This window comes from Antedon mediterranea, chromosome 4 (genome assembly GCF_964355755.1).
Source record: "Antedon mediterranea chromosome 4, ecAntMedi1.1, whole genome shotgun sequence".
Taxonomy (NCBI): domain Eukaryota; kingdom Metazoa; phylum Echinodermata; class Crinoidea; order Comatulida; family Antedonidae; genus Antedon; species Antedon mediterranea.
In genome coordinates, this window is record NC_092673.1 from 32,536,203 (window position 1) to 32,557,244 (window position 21,042).

At 33.0% G+C, this 21,042-nt stretch overlaps 1 long non-coding RNA gene across 1 annotated transcript in view; it reads left to right on the forward strand.

Annotated features, from left to right (window-relative positions):
• The first annotated feature begins 20,259 nt into the window (after nucleotides 1–20,259).
• The window catches only part of LOC140047345 (uncharacterized), a 41,874-nt gene continuing 41,091 nt past the window's right edge, over nucleotides 20,260–21,042 (forward strand). Inside the window, exon 1 of the long non-coding RNA XR_011844931.1 lies at nucleotides 20,260–20,303. This is a non-coding gene — a long non-coding RNA (uncharacterized lncRNA). The remainder of the gene's footprint in view (nucleotides 20,304–21,042) is intronic.

A 21,042-nucleotide genomic window follows, 5' to 3' on the forward strand; every position in this document is an offset into this window, starting at 1 on the left:
ATTAACACTCCGCCGACTAACCTCGATTTTGGAGGAATTAATTGCATGGACTATTTTTTATCGTTGTGTGTGAAAACGTTAATTTTAACAAAATGGATTACCGCTTTGCGTTAGATAAGAAACAATCTGAATCTGAACATAACCTCTGTAAAATTCTGGTGTTACGCGGTCGAAAATCTCATACTTAAAAGCTTGTTACTGTTATTGAGACTTTTTGGTTTAAGATAAATTCGTACATTTTTGTGAGGTTTTACACAAAAAAAGCACTAAAACCGATTTTAATGAGAACTAACATGTGTGGTTATATCACTATAACTCCATTTTTATTACAGGTCAGTATTTGTTTTGACGAGGTTTTATAAAACAATGTTTTGTAGTAAAGGCGTGTTATGGTTTGTGAAACGTTTATTATGACATTGCACCGAAAGTAAGTATATATAATGCCATTGTACCGAAAGTAAAGTTTAGATTAATATAATGCCATTGCACCGAAATTAAGTCTATATAATGCACCCGATTCTGCTACTGTCAATAGGTATGTATCTGTATAACTATCAGCAAGTGTATGCTGCAACGTGGATAACTTTCTATAGTTATACAGATATCACCTAGGGACAGTAGCAGAATCGGTTGGATAATGCCATTGCAGCAAAAGTCAAGTTTAGATTAATACAATGCTATTGGACCGAAAGTAAAGTTTAGATTTTATAATGCCATTGCACCGAAAATAATGTTTATTTAACGCTATTGCACCGAAAATAAAGTTTTATAAAGCCATTGCACCGAAAATAAAGTCTATAATATAATGCCATTGCAACAAAAATAAAGTTTTATAAAGCCATTGCACCGAAAATAAAGTTTATATAACATGCAATTGCACCGAAATATATGCCTCTCGTTCTTGCTTTGTTTCGGGCGATATACATGCATCACTCACTAAAAGAATTAAATTGTAAGACGAAGCTCAACGTCTCATTCGGAGGACGAGACAAACAACTAGACATATTTCGTGAACCGATTGGTTTGACGTATTATCACGAACGATGATTCCCCCAATCAAAATTAGAGTTGACTTTAGGATGAAATTAAAAGTTTTCATATTATAGATTTAAAATAGGATAATCATTTACTGTCCAATCATTACGATGATCAATAAAAACATGACGACACTTGATTGGGAGACAATCATCGAAGACAGTTACTGTATATTTAATTTAGTTTTCTGTAGAAAATGTTTATTTAGGCCTATCTATCGTCACTGCCATATCCATAGTATGAACTTACTGTAGTCCTAGTATAACAAAGCCGTAAGGCAAATAATATTTATATCTTATTATTAAAAGTAAAAAACATAGGCCGTGTTTCCACAGCCAAAATTACCCGATAATTAAACGATAAAATTTAACCGATAATTTGCCAGTGGAAACGGAGTTTAAAAATTAACCGATAATTATCTCATTCAAATCAGATAATTATCGGATAAATGCGATAATTGTTAACCTTTGACCTGAAGGAAAACATTGTTGCAATGTGATTGGGCATCTGGTTGGTTGGTAATGACTGATCATACGCACTTTATTGGTTAAAAAATTAACTGATAATTTTGTTTTGGCTGCAGCGGAAACACGGCCATATATCTGAAGTTTTACACACTCACAAGTTCAAAGTGAATCCTACGATATATAGGTCTACATGCACGTTATTGTGTACATAAAAATTATGGTTCATGTAAACGGAAACACTAAAAAAATGTCGGCAGTAAAAACGTAATGCAGGTTAGATAATATTACCGTGTCCGGTCAAGTGAACGGTTACAAGCATCATACAATCCGACAGATCGTCAACCTGCATTTGTACACATATTTCCGTTGTGTTAAAATACAAGGAGTCGGTAATCCACATTATTTCATGTAACGTTATATTTAAAAGTTAATGACGGCGAATCACTTTAAACGTGATAATTTTCTATGGCGTCAAAGTAATCAGCATAGCAGTATGCGTCTGTATGGGTTGTTAGTACGTATACTTAAAGCTCTGTCTACACTATCACAGTTTTTTGTGATGTCATGTGGACATAATATAATAGATATGATGATGTCATATTACTACCATATTTGGGCATATCACTACCATATTTGGGCACAATCTTTGTCAAACTAGTTTGATAATGGAGACAGAACTTAAAAAAAGAAAATTGCGCAGGGTGACATGTACAACGCAAGGACGTAGGAGCACCGCAGGTAATTTGACCAATCACGACGCGATGGATCACCCGAACTGTCGCTTGCGATTGGCCGACTACTCACTACGTCATTATGGAAGTTTAGGGAGTTTTCAGCGGAACACGTAAACTATATACTATTTGTTCTTTTACAGTAAAATAAATATGAACATTTCTATGGCAAGGTATTAAAAGAAGGAATAATTTTGTTAAGAATGTAGCACCCAACAAACGTGAAACTCGTATTTCGGTGTTATAGGCCAATCGTGACTACTGTGGCTAGGCCACTCGTGATATTTTGTTAACTACGCCCTAGCTTTATATAGATGATCTAATCACTAGGGAAATTATCGACGGTGGCTCTCGTCAGATACGTCTCCTGTCGTGGTTTTCTATCTGTATTTAGATTTAATAAGACTCGCCTTAAATCAACTGGATTGAATGGTGGTATTTGTAAAGTTCATTGACTAGGATTTTTACTACTACTCTACTTATCCGAAAATCCTTCGTTCCGGCTTGTCGGTCCAGGAAAAGTATTACGCTAAACAAAGAACACGGCGTTTAATGATGGCGTTAGATGATTTATGAAATTAAAAGGATGACACGTGATCTATAGAATTTGATTGTTGACCAATTTGTAGCAAGGTGTTACTGTACTGAAATTAATTTAAAGCAATTCAATCATTCATATCCATCGATCAATAACATCGAAAGAGAATCAATAGGTCAAAAGGGTTATTAATCATCATTGATTTATAACCTTTGACATAGGCCAATGTTGCCGACATTTATTCGATCAAATTCAACTGCAGAAAATCAAAGGTCAAGAAGGTTATTAATGATCATTGATTTATAACCTTTGACATAGGTCAATTTATGACATTTATGCGATCGAATGGAACTACAGAAAATCAATAGGGCAAAATGTTATTAATCAGTGTAGCCTTTGACCTAGGTCAATGTTGCAGAAATTAATGCAATCATAAATTATTATATGATAGTGTACATTATTTTATCTTAAGATCGTATCGTATAGTTAATAATTACAATGAAAGTTGCCTACTAGTCAACGCGCTGAAGACGTACGCGTAACGCAAGTATAATCTTACCAAATAAGTTGTTATTGGTCAATTGGTTTGCACGTGATACGCTGTCAAGTTTTAACAGTTATAATAACTTAACTGGTTCGTAACCTTTTCCGTTTGCTTGTGTTTTTTTAAATATACATTTAGCAAACTCATGCAATTTTTATCAGTTCGTTTTGCACACATATACGAACCGTTCATCGACAGAAAAATATCGTCAATAAGCGAGCAAACCAAAGGTGTCAATACGAAGTGTCAATTCACTAACGATTCTACCTACAGGCTTTTTAACTATTGATATGACAGTAACGCCAATACAATCGAAATCAATAAGTAAAATTATTCATGAAACGAGTCTGTAATTTCTCATTGAATTGGAGACTAAACACTGGTAAGTAGATGCGATTAGGAACGCTTCAAGACATTTCTTAATGAAAGATTTCACCCAATTTAGAAATTATGTATGTTAGATAAACAATTCATCGCGTAAGTGAACACGACTAACTTCTCCTAATTTCTACTTATTCGTCTAGAAACTCAGATCGATAAACAACTGTTTCTCTCCTCATTAAAAACAAATTGACCAGTTTTAAGTCATAATTTTCCCTTTAGGGGGAAGTAAATCGCCATGTGCTTAACTCTGGACGATTGGGAACTATACATAGGTGCAACGAAGAAAGGGCATGTTCACACATGTGCCAACTTTACACAATATAAAGCTAAATTAAATATCTAAGTAATATCTAATCCTTAAACAACTTTTAAAACAAAGTTCGTAAATTTCAAGTAAAAAGGGGCCTAATGTCCACAATGACATATTCATAACAATCACTTATATATAAACATCACAGGCACACAATAAATTCTGAAATTCTGGTGATATACTGAAATTAAATTAATTTGAAACGATAAATATGAGGAAATCTGTGAGAATGAGAAAAAGTAGCCCCAACCGAGATTCGAACCCGGAACCTTCTGTTTGATATGCAGATGCCCTAACCATTAAACCACTGTGGCTTTTATGGTATTGTTCTAACTTGATTCGATAGCTAGCTCCTAAATCACCTAATATTAGGCCTAACAATGAAAGTGGCGCTATTTAAAATCTGAATAATGATTGTACATTTATATAATACATGACCGTGAGTGAAAAGCAAAGTTGTTTATCGTCAACATCCGCCATCTTTGATGATTCAATTCCTAAATTCCTTAATTTGTCGACGCACAATATTTGTGAGACTGCACATTCGCAGAATGACAGGCCTGCTAAATTTTAGATAAACGCGAACATTTTATTTTGTTTCGTCTCTTTTTTTTTTTAGGTTTGGTGCGTTTATTCGTTTGCAGCTCATAACATAAAAATACACGAAAAGACGCACAGCGTAGACGTGCGCGTAGAATATTTCATTATCAGACGCCTTTGAACGCCTCCAACGATATGTCTCAATCTACTGACGAGATATTAATATATTTTTCTAAAATTGCTGCAGTAAGACCTTCTTGTTTTAATAATTTATTTCGCTTATTAACGCATCAGAGTTTAAGGTATCCATGTGGTCGTATAATAGAATTAAATTGATATTCGTATAATCTCCAATACTCACAACAAAATGGTAAATTGATTAAGTTTCTAAAGAGGGACAATAACCCATTATCACAATAGGTGTAAAATATTGATCACTTTATTGTGTAAACAGTTATTGCATATTGATCAAGTTTAATATATAATAATGTATCGTCTTACTGATGGTTTCTTTGTCAAAAAAAGTTAATTTTTACACATGCCTTGTTTTGTCACCTAGATTATAGATTTTTCAATAAAATAACATATTGCTTACCGCGCTTGTTGTTTACGCTAATTCTCCTTCTAAGTTAAATCATCAATACACTTATTATTGGAAAGCACAATGAAAGGTTTACAGTAATTTATCACGATCGAGAGAAAAAAAATGTTGCTGTCAAATAAGCGCGAGTGCCGAGCGCCATGTCGAGCTTCATCGGTAACACGGTAAATCACCAAATAAGCGATATTAATTATCGAATAAATACCACTGCAAAATAAGTTCCACTTCAAATAGGCTTACATAAACAAGACGCTCAACGTAGACGCGCCCGTACGGTAACGAGTACAATTACCTTTGAACGCCACGTATGATAATAGAGAAATCGTAACCTTCGTACACCCAAAAAAGTTTCAAATGCGCATGCATGTGATAACAGAATCTAATTTCGTCACCTGGACCAGAATTGCCAAATTGAGTCCGACTTGACATCAATTTGCAAACCAAACTCAAACGCATGCGCACTATAAGTTTACCCGTCATATATACACTATACCGGTAGGTCATAGGTCGAAAAGTTCGCCTTGTCTATTTTTAGTTTATACTGATAAAATATATTTATATCAGTTTTCCCCTTTAATAAAGAACATAGTTGATGATATGATTGATACACATATCCATCTTTCAAAGTTATTTTATGAAGATGACCATGTTATTGGTCGGCGATTACTGAGTTACTGGCTTATTTATACGCTCAATTTCACATTAAGCGAAATGACAGAAGTGTTTACAAAAAACCATGTCAAAAATATATACATATAGTATTATTAGAAAACTACGCCTATGTTTTACTATACGATCATCCCCATTGGAACAACCAATGCAATTTAAAAATTCTTTAGTATGTATAAATGGAAATTGACTTGACTAATTATACCTAGTATTTATTTAAAATATTTCACATAATTGATGAATATGTCCATAATGTGATATATCAACATCATACCTATTCTACGAACACTTGTGCGGCAATGACGCAAAGTATGGAAGGCGCAAAGTCAAAAACGTTTCTGGATGATCAACAAGGAAAACAGAATGTTAACATATTCAATTCACTGAAAAGCTTTCGGAATCGAACTCAACCAAGTTTTAAAAAGACTAGAATAATATTAGAAAGCAAAAGTGTACGCTCATACGTACATCAGGAATATATTAAGTGTTAAATAACAAAAACAAAGTAAACAGAAATATGTAAGAGTCATTCCTGTTTAATAATACAAAAAAAGCAATATCAAAATTTATGAACTAACTGACTCATTGAAAACACGTTTAGCGCAAATTACGAGTCATTTGTCGCAAGCTTTGAAAAATACCGCGTATATCGTTAAGTAGCACCAATCTTTTTCAAACGACGAATGCTTAACGTGCATAAAATGATTAGCGATGAGTCTTGTTTTGGGTACAAACGATGATAGTGTAAAGAAAGGAAAACCTTGTTGCAAAATGACTATTTTCTCTACTTATATTCTCAGTCATGTATGTCCAAACGCAATTGCAATAACGACCGTAATTGCAACACACTCAATGAAGCGAGACCTAAACGAACCATTAAACAGACGATAATCCGAGGGTGATTATTATTTTTTCAAATCGACAAAAATGATGAAGTGTAAAATGTCTTTTCCTGAGCCAGTTTCTAGGCCTCATTGATTCTTTCTAGTTTCCCCATGTTCACGATAATTACCGCGTCGTCAGACCTTTGTGAGCCGTTTAACGTTTCGCTCTCTCTCGTCTCTGTCTTTTAATTGCGTCCTTTCACGCATGGTAAGTTCTGGCAATAGCATTTTAGGCCCGCCGGTTTTTATTATTTTTCAAGATAGATGACAGGCTAAATGCGTCACTGACGTGAATGAATTCGTTAACTTACCGTCCAAAGCACTTGTTTATACAGTTTATGAGTTGATATGCAAGATGAATTTGCCATTAAAAGGATGAACATCGTTTTAAATGGCCATACTAATGGTTGGAAATGTATTTGACGTCCAGTACCACCCAACTCACGAGTTAACGAACGTAGAATACATTTAATTTCATTATGATCTAAAAGTATGTATTTTTTAGTAACACAATTTTCTCTTTTTCTATCCTAATGTAACTAAATTATAATTGTTTATCAAGGAAACAAAAGAAGAAATATTTAAATAGAATTGAAATAGAATAGAACTAATTGTATTATGTTTACCTGTATATAAATCGCCAGTACCACAACAAAGATTACCAAAGCCGTGATATTATCAATATTTGAACGCGGGTATTAATACCTTAGCATTATTCGAACTGTGCGCGTACAAAATACATGACAATATTTGAACGCACGCGTACCAAAGGCGTAACATTATCAATGTTTTAACGCGCGCGTACACAAATTCGGGTCATTGTTGTCTTTGTGATTTCGTTCTATTTCTTTCCGACGTATGTAGGCCTATAGTATAAACGCAACGTTGGTACAACACGTCACAGTGCGCATGTAGATAATCACGTGGTTTGCCAAAATAACTTTTGTACACCGCGCACTATAGTTGCGACGCGTAGTTGTACTGCTTGTTTATAAAATTGAACCAATAGAGGATAATAATATATTATTACCTCCAAAACGAGAACAAAAATAAATAACTTTCCCGTAAACTGTTGTTCCCGGAATACTATAAACGTCATAAACATATTTTTGTTTAAGCACAAAGACCAATAAATACGAATATTATAATAATAAGCTAAAAACTAAAAATAAACCCAATTAAAATGCCTAAAAGTGCAGTAAAATTTATGTTTTATGAACTATTTATGATAATAATTAACCTATATAAGGTATTTATATTATGAATGCCGTAGATTTTACATGTAAAGTTGAAATTCTATTGGAATTGCATTGCATAACATATCTTGTATATATTGTTGTCTTTAAAGTGAAATTTAAAATAGATTTACATTTTATTGTTCTATATAATATTAAATAATACCGTAAATAGCATCTGTACAACATAAGTAATTATTACACAAAAATTCTAAATTACAATTTAAAATGTGTAAAATCCATTGAAGCTTTTTCTTCATAATTAGTACGATTTAAATACACTAAGTGGATAATAAACGAGATTTAAATACAAAATAAACTCTGTAATTCTATTTAATGTATTAAGAAGAGCACAAAGAACAGGTGCGATAAGAAACTTTACTCCGGCAAGTGTGTGAGCAATAAGTAAGAATGATCTTAAGCGGTTCTTGTAATATCAACATAGACCCGCCTGGGACACGATATTGTAGTTGGATAGCGTCGTAATTGCTACTCAATGCCACTCGAGTTTTAGTAGAAAATTATGATTTGTTTGAGAGTGCCCACTTATGATTGCTAGCATGCATCTAGATAAACTCTCCGCGTGTGTGACAGGCCTGGTTGGTCATGCGTCGAAAACACAACTGTTACTCTGCGTTAGGCCTAGCTAGCTTCGAAGTCGGAATACATTTAAGCGCAGCTTGCACAAGGCCTACAGCTGTTTATTCCAGTGAAGTAAAATACGATTAAAACATGATTAAATACGGCATGTTCTCGTTTATGAATGGTTTAAAAGGCGTTTGCTCCGTGGATGTCCCTTGTGTGCGATAGATTCATTGCCTGGGTATCAATCCGAGGGACTGTCGCACTCGGAACAGGGTCAAATTTGGTCGTTCGGGTCGATCAATATTTTCCCCTAAGGCTCGAGAAATTAATTTTAACTGTATTAATAATGATGATCATACAATCATTGTTAATGTCATGCAAATAGTATTGTACCAAACAATTGATATATTTTTGTATTCGTTGTAGGAATAATCACTTTTGTTTAGCGATATTGATGGCACTTCATGCCGGCAAATGAAACCGCCTTATAAACGAACAATTTAAATTGTATTTCTAATTGTATAATTGAATACACACGAAGACTGTAGATAGCTTATGTGTGATAATGCAGATGTTTTATTTTAAAATTACTTGGTTTTGCTACTTTTTACAAAGATGCAAAAACGTGAGATAATTCGTTGAACATTCAAATGAAATTTACCAACAACTCAGCAGCAGCACGTGACAACCAAACATACTTACTTAAATTAAGTAAACACTCTAATAAATCGACCCCTTTAATGATCATGAATAAACACAAATAAAAACAAAGCTAGAATAGCGTAAAAGTGCCTTAATGTTTCCATTTTGTCTATATATAGGATCACTCACTGCCCAATGATCTGCGAACAAACGCCGGTATATTTATATTGAAGTATAATACGGTCTGAGTATACCAACTAACTATGCGGCATTTGGCTTCCGATGCGCTTCAATAGAGCAGCTATTAGCGCGCACGTGTCTACCTCATTCTCCTCAATTAGCTCGCGTTTGATTGCTTTTCAATATAGTTACTGATAACCCCAAGGATACAGTGTAATGGGTCGCAAAACACATCTTAACAATGCCGTAGATTTCATTTGAATTACGGAACGACACATTAAGAATTAATAATAATTTTGTTAGGAACTAATCATGTAATAACGGCGAATGGAATACCGATAATTGGCTTATTGCAATATTTACCCGTAGGCGGATAGGATGCAATGTAAACGATTATTTAAAAGAGATAAATAAAGAAAGTCAGAAACAAATTTTGATAGGTCTACTCTAAGCCCAAATAATTTTAAATCATCTGCACCCAGAGAACCATCAAAGCTCCGTCTATCTGCACCAATATAGTACCGTAGGCCAACCACTGATGATATAAAGAGGTAACGGTGGTTCTACCACCAACCAAACCCACCTAGGCTTCTTGGTCCAAATTATCAAGTTATTATACTATACCATGGACCCACTATGTATCGGTCTATGATTATATTATAAGATACACAGCATATCATTGGATAAATTATAATACAAACGGCAGCAGGATTACTACTTAATACTCTGTATTCAATTTAAAGTTTTCAAGATAAATATATTTGTTTGTATTTTGACTGGGATTTCATTATATATCCTACTTATTAAATAAACATATGTACTGTTTTATTGAGTTATTAATTTTTAGTCGCGTGGACGCGACTCTATAGTTCACTATGTCGGTCGGTCGGTCTGTCTGTCTGTCTGTCGGTCCGGTATCACTATGCATTGTAGCACGCGACTTAATGGCTGTTTTATTTATTTGTACGCAAACACTATAATTACCAAACAAATTACTTGAATCTTTTAAAAGAAATTATTATTATACTTGGACGGGTGTTTAATTATTTATAAGTACTTCTATATATTAAATAAAAATATATATCTCTTCAATCATAACATATTTACTTTTAAGATTCAACAAGACAGTGGCTGTTTCCGACAAGCGACTCATTGTTTGCCATTTCTCAATTTGTATTCATTAAGAAACATAAATCAATCTAACTAAGTCGAGTCCTCTCATTCAGGAAGCAATTTGCTTTTATTAACACCTTGTTAAATACAAGGTTTATTGTATACTAAATTCAAATTAGATTCGTTTTATGTCACTCTCGCATCTATTTGTTGTATTTCACCCGTTGCCGATATTGAGTTGATAATGCACTGATAAAGACAAAAGAATGTACTGTATAATGAATCTAGATTCTTCAGGTTTCCCCCATCTTCATCGTTTCTAAAATATTCAGAATATCACTGGGTGGTTGAATATGTTCAATTTATTTAATAACGGTTACTAATAAGAAATATAAAGTGGTAATAGGCCTACATATTCAATAACAAAATAAACAAAAAAATAGTAGTTTTAAACTTCAAAAACATAGGCCTAATTTCTGAAAGTTCCGAAAAAATCTCACAATTTTCTGATTGGCTATTGCTCTAATATGAGTACAATACATCCATTTCAAGATAGGGATGGAGGTTTTGAATGAATAACAACGAAAAGCTATAGAATCGTGTAATCTTTGATATCAATATGATGCAAAATTACTTCTGAAAGTTCCAAAAAAACCACACAATTCTGTGATTTCTGATTGGCTTTTGCTCTAAAAATGTCACCATTATTTGGGTACAATAACTCAATAATTTCAAGAGGTTTGAGTGAAAAGCAACGATAAGCTAGTGTGATAACCACGATGCAAAATTACTTTACGAACATCATAAAGGAAATTATATTACAATCAACAATAACTAACAAAAGGTAATTTAAGTAAGTTTATTTTGGTATTGTGTGGTTAAGCGATATTTTAACAGATGACTGACAAAAAGAACTTACATTTTACAATTTTGATTGATATCGTTAAAATTTGTCGGCAATAAAAAGCAGTCAACGAAAAAAAAAAATCAGTCAAGCCGAAATAAAGCCATGATGATTATAACAGACAAAACTTTCGGTTTGCATTATTTACATACACTCAAACAATTTGAAAACTTCTTTAGAAAACATACAAAGAGAAAGTAAAAACAACTCCGTTAATTTAAATTTGTTGGTTTGTCAAATGAAGAGTGGAATGTTTGGTCAACGCATGAATCAATTATTTTACAAATTTATTTTATATTTATTTATGACGGTTTAAAAAAATCTAGTTTCACCACGAGCCAAAGTTTTGATTACAAAGGAACAAGAAGTACAGAAGAAGGAATTGCTAGTACGTTTAGCATACACAACAAAAATAAAAAGTATGACATATGCAATATAATTTAAATACAAATACATTTATTCATCAAATCACAAATAAAATAATAATAAGTACAATAATTCAAGACAATGATGAAATGGGGTCACAAGAAACCAGGAGGTTTGTGTGATAGAGACTCCAGATTACTTTAACATTTTTAGTCTACAAAAAAAATTAAAAAGCAAGATAATTACCATAGGCCTATGTGTATAAAATAGAAATGAGAATAATAAAGGTAGGCGCTACCTACAAAAGAGAGAGTGAAAGGGAGATGACATTGAATTCAATTAGTTCTAAGATATATCGGTAGGTCAATTTTCAAAGAAACAAAACCTTTCTAAATGGAGACAGAAGTTGATGATGATTCTCGACGAACGATAAACTTCGTAAAACAAAATCAAAATTACGACCATTACAATCCAACACAAGTATCACATTTTATTATCACTATCTAATCAAGGACTCTCAAACACACTTAACTTTTAAATTTCTAGCCATTAAGATTATTTTTGTCTGAAAGAACTTCTCAAAGAGATTGATCATGTGTTGATTTGTACACTGCATTTGCAATAACTAACGAGCTAACTAATACGAGAACGTGTTACAAAACGCCACAATCGTTGTAAATATTTGGGTTACAAGCTGTGATATTGGCCCATCAATCTTACCGTGCTTACATCATTAGTTTCCTATTAAGCCTCATCGTGAAATAACCGCCACGTTTACGTCCGGAACCGTTTGTACGAACACTCAAAATGATCACGTCCAATTAGAAAATTTAACCAAATAACCGCGTGTATACTCTCGCTGTTTTGTTTATATATATTTGGTATTTTTTCTACCGCGTGTAATTCTCGCTGTTTCGTTCAGGCCTATAGGCCTATTTGGTATTTTTCTATAACGTCAACAGATTACGGTCTAATTACGGTCTTTGTATTATAAGAGAATGCAATCAATTTTCGTACAAGTTACCGTAGCATTTGGCAAACTTTATTTCTCCTGCAAGTGTTCTCTCGACATCTTAAATTGGAAGTCATTAATTATTTTTTAATTAAGCTTTCATTATAACAAAGGAAAGTGCAAGCCTATCAAAGCAAATACAAACATTCATTTTTGTTAATCGGTACTGAAAATATCGTATAATAATTTTGCTGGTAAGAAATTAAAGGTATACCGTATAGATGTACCGGGACGGTATTTTCCCCAAAAAAAAAATGGAAAATAAAAATGCATATAAAAACAGTTTAATAAAGTTTATTCAGTTTTACTTTTGAACAGAAATTAAAGAAAAATTGCATTAGGAAGACTGCCAAATAAAACAAAATGTTCTGAGAACATTTATTATTATTGAAGAAGATTTTGACCTCAACTTAAGGTAGTGAGATCTTGGGCAACCACCTGACCTGAACACATATACAATTTACAAAACTATTTTGTTATTTTTATAAATTACAATGAATGAACAGTAGGCCTAAGTCTTATTCAACCACGGGAGTAATTCTTTCTCAACGTATTGGTCTTTTCACTAAAACTCTCTGTATCTGGCATAAAGAGCAACTATCTAATCGATACACCTAAACGTCTTTAATCCCAACTATTAAATCAATATTGAACTTCTCAATCTATTAAGCATTGACCATCGGTCTGTCTTATACTTATAATCCTATTTTTATCTAGGCCTAAGTAGTTTCTTATTGTAAAAATTGAATTAGGACAATGTCTTTGAAATGCCTTTTCACATTTTTACAAAAAGGAAAATGACATAGGAATTAGCTATCACGCAAAGCATTTTGGGTATAATATAGAATTTGATACGCCAATCATCGGAGGACAGACTATGACTATTATTGCATCATTGATTTTGCTACATAACTTTAAATATTTGAACAAATCATTAAGCTTAATGATTATTCAGACCTTTTAAGCTAATTGATATACTCAAAAGGATGGCATTAAAAATTAAAACCATCTCAAGAAAGAACAAAATGTCAAACGTACCCACACGTGCTTTTATACTGATATTCCGGATAAAGGTTATATAGGAGATAATCAAGGATTTGTAATAATTTGATAAACGTTTATTTAGCGTTGTTAAATACAGTCTTCATGAATAATATAAGGAACCTTAACTGCACAAATCAACTTTAACCTTGTTTGTAAGCTCACAAACACAAACTATAGCTTAGGCCATGACTGAGAAGCCTGCGGTGAAACAAAAAGTGAACAACATACCCTTTTCTACCTGTTGGAACCAGGGTGGAATTGGTGGGGTGGGGGAACTATTTTTTATATCTAATTCTGACAGACTATTAATATGTTAGCGCTCCGCCCATGAGAACGCATTGACTTTAAACGCAGAATGACATTTAGTACAACAACATGAAAAAGAAAAGGGCGAGCTTGATAATTTATTTAAAGCTAGGCCTATTCATTACAATTGAAATCTCAAATCATTCCAAACGATTGCCAAGGCAGAAGAAATGACCCGACCATCATCATTTCGTTTAGGACGAAATTTCTTCCTTCCCCGGGACGGGATATTTAGTATACGATTGTTTTTAAAGAATGATGTTTGCAAAAACAAGAGTTTGAATACGTCTGTGACGTCAGTATGTAAAATGATGTATAGTTATCAAATAAATCATCTAAAAATACGATGATTATTTATTTTTAACGAAGCGATATCATTTAAGACAATTTATTTGAATTCTAAATTGAATACGATTTATAAAACATTTATTTTCAACGTTGACGTTAAAGAATCGTTATAAATGGCACACCAATCAAATTCCCAAATCTAATGGATTTTAAAATTCAGAATGTGTTTTATAATTTGGAAAGTTATAGATAAATATGATTTGAATGGATACATTACAAAAGCATTCATATCATCGTCTACAATTTATTACCTAGCATTTTATTTCTCCTCAGTACTAGTTATCTTTTATTAAAACCTGGATGAAAAGCAATTTATTATGAAAAAGAAATAGTGTGTTTGTAACCTAGAGGGACCATAAAATAATTAACATCAATGGAAACCAACGGTTTACAATCAATTTTACATTAATTTATAAAATCTATATAAAATCCTCATTTGAATGATTTGTTTTAGTAATTACAATTGTGTGAGTTGACAAGATGATGATTGGTTCCTTTCTGATCGTCTGCTAGTTTAATGTTTGTTTGTATTGCGTTTGCTGATTGGCCCTTCGGATTGTCTGCTAGATTAGCATCATTTGTATCGCACTTGCTGATTGGTTGCTTCAAGTTATACAGACTTGAACAACGTTTGTAAAGTTTACGGGAAAAAAAACTTTTTTTCTACAACATTAGTACGAAAAGTTGTTTTGTTTTAATGTTTATATAGTTTTTGTAAATATAAATTTTACATCGCGATATTGTTCACTGGTGGTTCTTTGAATCGTATTTATAGTTTAGTTTATATATTAGCTTATTTTGAAACGCCTTTGAACTCTGTATAACAACTGCATGTACAATGTGGTCAATGTATAGACCCTTTCATCTTTGTACATTGTATACATGTTTTGTTGGTCGAAAAAAATAAATGAAATGAAATGAAATTCCACCGTATTTTAGTAGGGCCTACCAGTTGATTTACAATAGGTCAACGGTTAGATTAAAAAAAAAGTAACTACCACACCTGTAGTGACTATTATCGGTCTCTAAAATTATTCAATTAAATTTAATTCAAACTGTTAATTAATGATTACATCGCGGTAGCTCTAACACACTGGGAATCTACCGCAGTAATGTCGTCTCGGATTTGCCGTAATGATTGCGTTTGGTTTTTGATGGTCATGATAAATGTATTCATTCTCTACCTTTGATGTTAACCAGCATTCTAAAGATCGTCAGCTTGACAGGTCTTTAACTACGCCTTTGTCCATTATTAGGTAAAACTTAATTAACTTACGCGTTACGTATTGGTGTCCGATTATCGTTTGTTCTTTGCCGACAGGTAATTATATGCATAATGAGATACTGATAAATGTATTTAATTCGTTAATGAACCAGAGAGAGAATTTGGAATATACAGAGCACTGTAATTTACAGGGGGACACCTCTCTTCAGGAAACACCTCTATTCAGGGAACATCTCTATTCAGGAGACACCTCTATTCAAGGGACTCCTCTATACAGGAGACACCTCTATTTAGGGGACACCTCTATTCAGGGGACACCTCTATTCGTCAATGAACAACATAGAATATACAGAGCACTGTAATTTTAATTAAAATAATAATTTAAAAAAATACTCCACCACCATTTACAACCCAGAGCATCTTGTGTATGTTTGTCATGTGAATAGGATTGCAGTGAATGAATTTGCTTATGCTTATCATTGGCACTTTGCCTAAATATATATAAAAAAACAAAAAACAAAACACCCATGCAACCGTAGTAAATAACTTTTTAATATCAGTATTATATCAAAACGGAAGTTTTAATTTCGTTTTAATCAATATTTTTATCGGCAACACTTGGTAACGAATACATTTTATGTGTAATAAATAGAAAATAATTTGAAAATTATAGGAGATAAAAATATGGGAGGCTGTGGGAGTTGCCTCCAATAATTGGTTTGGTGTGAAATGCAATGTTCAGTATTTAATGATTAAACATGTATAAATCATGGCATCCCGTTGGAATAAACGATGCAAACTGTATAATTAGGAAAACAACAGCACGTAACATTTCTTTAAGATGTAACGAATGATTTGTTGATCAAGATTATATAATTGTTTTTTAAATCCGGGTTCCATTTCAAAATTCTTAGATTTCAGTAATCTTAAATTTTTGTTTTACGAAGAAATTCTAAATTTTAACAATCTTTAAATATATTTTTTATGTATTTTTTTATTTAATCACACTTTTGTTTAAATTACAAGACCAGCCAATTCTGGCTTATGATATTCTGGCAAATTTATATAAATTAACAATTAAAATAGACACGGATAAAAACATAAAATAAAATAACAACTTTAAACAGTCTTACAAGACCAAAAAAAAACTGTATATGTAAACAAATATGTTAAAAATGTAAAAACAATGGATTGGCGTAATGAGAGCAAAATGTACGGTATTATTTTATTGTAAATGACGTCATATACACATTTATTTGTATATAATTATTTTATATATAAGTTTGATAGGTTCTTGGATGGACATTCTCTCTCATCAGTGTTTGCTTCGGTGGTCAAAGGGCGAGAAAGTTACGGTAGGTCAACAGAACAGACCGTCTGCGAACGTAGCCTTTTGGCTGTCTATTTTACATTGAACAATAGAAACACTTAATCAAGGATAAATCTATTTCAAACACGAATCTTTTAATTTACCGACCAAATAACTTAAATTCGTTTTGTGATTACATTTTCTTTGCATTCGTTTTAGATACAAGTGCAACAGTTAAATGTTATTTCATTGGTTATTATGGGAAGCGATTAAAACGTCTGTCTATGGTGCGCCGGATTAGCAAAAACATTTGTCTTTATCGGTAAAACTCTTTGATCCCATTTCGTTGCTCTTTTTCAGTAGATCAGTGTATTTAATCTTATTAATTCAAGTCAAAAAAGGTGACAAATGAGCATTGAAAATGACAAACTGTTTTCTTTTCTAACTGTGAGTTTGTAATGATAGTTTTGCAGCCAAACAAAGCATTTCGGGTAAGTCTCATCATCACAGACCTAACCGACAATCGCGTACAACGTTTTCCCCTTTCAGTCTAGAGTTAGAAATAATGAATAAGATAATTAACAAGGTAATTAAATGGTGTATATTTCGTTTCGGCATTTTAAATGTTATCTATAGCCACGAAATGAGCATCGCAATGTAAACTGCTGTTTAGATACCGTGGAAACTATACAATACATGTGTTGTTATGTTAGAAAACTTTTAATAATTGCGATATTCTAGCATAATACGTTGTGGAGGTATTTTAGTGACAACCGTGAATCGAATGGATGATGACATCAAGTATTAATTTACAAGATCGGTCAGAAGAAGATGGGTACTTTCATTTCAATTCGCATGTGGTTTAAAATGCTTTCACAACCATTATGAGAAACATTCATGTGAAAAGAACTTTACACAAAGATAACGTTCAATGAAGAGCTATTTGAATAAGTTGTTTATTTGGGAAATATTGAAATGAAAATGTATCAACTTCAGTGCGGGGTCAACGGTTTAGTAGGCGGTCGTCAACATTTTTTGTAGGCGCTCATCAACGGTTTTAGTACGCACGTCAACGGTTTTAATATGCGCCCTTCAACGGATTTAGTATACGCGCTTGTCAACAGTTTAGTACGCGCCCGTCAATAGTTTTAGTACGCGCCCGTCAACAGATTTAGCATGCGCCCGTCAACGGTTTTAGTACGCGCCCGCCAACGGTTTTAGTAGGCGCTCATCAACGGTTTTAGTACGCATTTCAACAGTTTTATTACGCGCCCCTCAACGGTTTTAGTATACGCGCTTGTCAATAGTTTTAGTACGCGTCCGTCAACGGTTTGTACGCGCCCATCAACGCTTTTAGTACGCGCTTGTCAATTTTGTATCACTTTGACTACATTAAAGTTAATTTTATGCGATTATGATTTATTTCGCTGTTCACATTTACACCTACAAACGCCTACCAAACTTTACATAGATTCAAATCAATAACCCACAGTACGTGATTAAGATAAGAACAACTATAAAATACGCAAGAAAATGTGTTATAAAACACATTATATCAGTTAAAAATCACAAGTTATTCGTTCAATGACAATAAACAAGTTGTTTTGATGGTGATATTATTCTACTAACCTCAGGTGAGCTAAGATTACGCGATTAAAATATCAAAAAGAAAGCAATCAGGCAAAAGATCTAAACGAAATTACCAAAATTGCAATATTATTTCGGACGAATGGGTATAATTATGTTAATAAGTTAAACTGGTCGGTGTACTAAACACCGGTATTATGGGCCTAGACGCCTAAAGAAATTATAAGCGGAACTGCTAAATACTAAATTCTCTTGTAATTCACTCATCTAGAAAATCACCATTCCACGACTCTATTATCCACTATTGTCTGCAATTAGCTCCCAGTTTTGACTTTGTAAAATGTTTTTTTATTTTGCGGTATGCGTTGCTTAAGGCAATTTTTCGCTTTGTGTTTATTAACCTATAGCTGTAGTCATAGCAGTGTTGTTTTTGTAATACTATAAAATTAACGTTGAAAAACAGAACTTTTCACGCCTTATTTGAGCAAATCTTATGGTTTTTTATATTCTTGCTAGTGTGTAAAGCCCATGCGTGCAAATTACGCGATACGCTAAACTGAACAGGCGGTATTGGTTTCCCTCAGGCTACTCGCCAATTATGATTGAATTAATTTACTTTTGACCAAACTCACTGTTGGATCAATATTACAGGCCATTAATAGTAATTAAATACACTTTAAGCTCCTAACGATTATTAAATTATAATTCGATCATTAAAATCGATATTTTGAGACGTGTATCGTCGATCAACCTATAGAAAAATATGTTCGGTTTTCACTTCCACGCTACGCAACGACGTAGGCACAACGCAAGTGAGTTTACCAATCTCATTGGGTGATCCATCGCGTCGAATGGTGTAGGCAGTACAGTACTTGCGGCGCGAATGAGCCAGTACTTGCGGCGCGAATGGTCCAGTACTTGTGGCGCGAATAATCCAGTACTTGTGGCGCGAATGGTCCAGTACTTGTGGCGCGAATGGTCCAGTACTTGTGGCGCGAATAATCCAGTACTTGTGGCGCGAATAATCCAGTACTTGTGGCGCGAATGGTCCAGTACTTGTGGCGCGAATAATCCAGTACTTGTGGCGCGAATGGTCCAGTACGGTACTTGCCGCGCGCAGGTCCTTGCAAAAACCATGGCTATACAGAAAACTTCACGTCAACCAATAAATAACCACTCTAGGGTTCCAATGACGAAGAGAATAATCTTTACTTTTATTTTTGTATACTATTATTTCTTTAGCATTAAATATTACTTAATAATTTGATTTCTCAATTAAGTGCTACGTTTATAGGCTGATTATAACGGGACAAATAATAATATTAAGCCACTATAATATCACGGTAACACGTATAATTTCAATTCACTAGTCGGTTAAAAACGATGCTTTGCACATTAATATTATAAGAAATAGTCTTCATGATATTAGTGGAGGCGACAACGCGAAACGATAAACTATTATTACTACACATGCGCAATAAGGGGTGATGATAATTCAACATATTATTGACCTTATTATCGCTACACGATATAAATTGAATAATAGATATACGTTAGCTAGACAAAATAGTCAGTTATCCTACATGTGATAGGTGTCAACGAACACGTATAAATATGATTATCTAACGAGTAATCCATCTCATTTCTGTATTACATTGCTTTCATTTATCATAATACAAGGTGTAGATTTAAGCACGAGAGAAATTATGGAGATAAGAAACAAGAGCGAGCAACTTCAAGCAAAGTAAGGGGTTAATATGTCTATTATTAAATAATATGGAGTCACATGTGAAAAACATATGACGTATTTTCACACAATTTGCCTAGATACAAATGAAGAATTACCGGTAAGTCGCAAACGTCGTGAAATAATATCCTTTAGGCTATTACTAAGATATAATTATATAATGATTGGAAATAGATTTTTTGTAACACCTTTTACTTGGAATCATTAATCAGATGAATATTAAAAGAAAATATTATAAAGAAAGTAAAAATTACCTTTCGTTTCATTTATGGGCATAATAATTGTTATTCCATATTCTATAGGCCTAACTACTACATTTGATAAGCCTATAAAATCTGTATGTATGTATAGTAATATAAAACAAACTACGAACATGTTGAGGTAAGCCATTAATTCATAATAATCATTTCAACTTTTTATTGGTGGTCACGAACATTTTTTATTTATTCATTTATTGACTACTTTTGAAACATTTTTCATATATACTTGAAAGCTTATGTTTCTCCAGAATAAGTGCATTCTAATTTTAAAAAAACTGTCATGTTTTTTCACTATGATGTATCTTATGAAAATAAATTGAATTGTATAGTATACAAATAATGTACAGTAATGTAAAAGGTACATAAAGTCCTGGTTCCTATAAATTGTATCAAATCGTAATCCCTATGAGTTAGGCATATAGGCCTACCCATACATTTTTAAAATGTCGAAAACAACCAGTAGGTTTCATCTAATC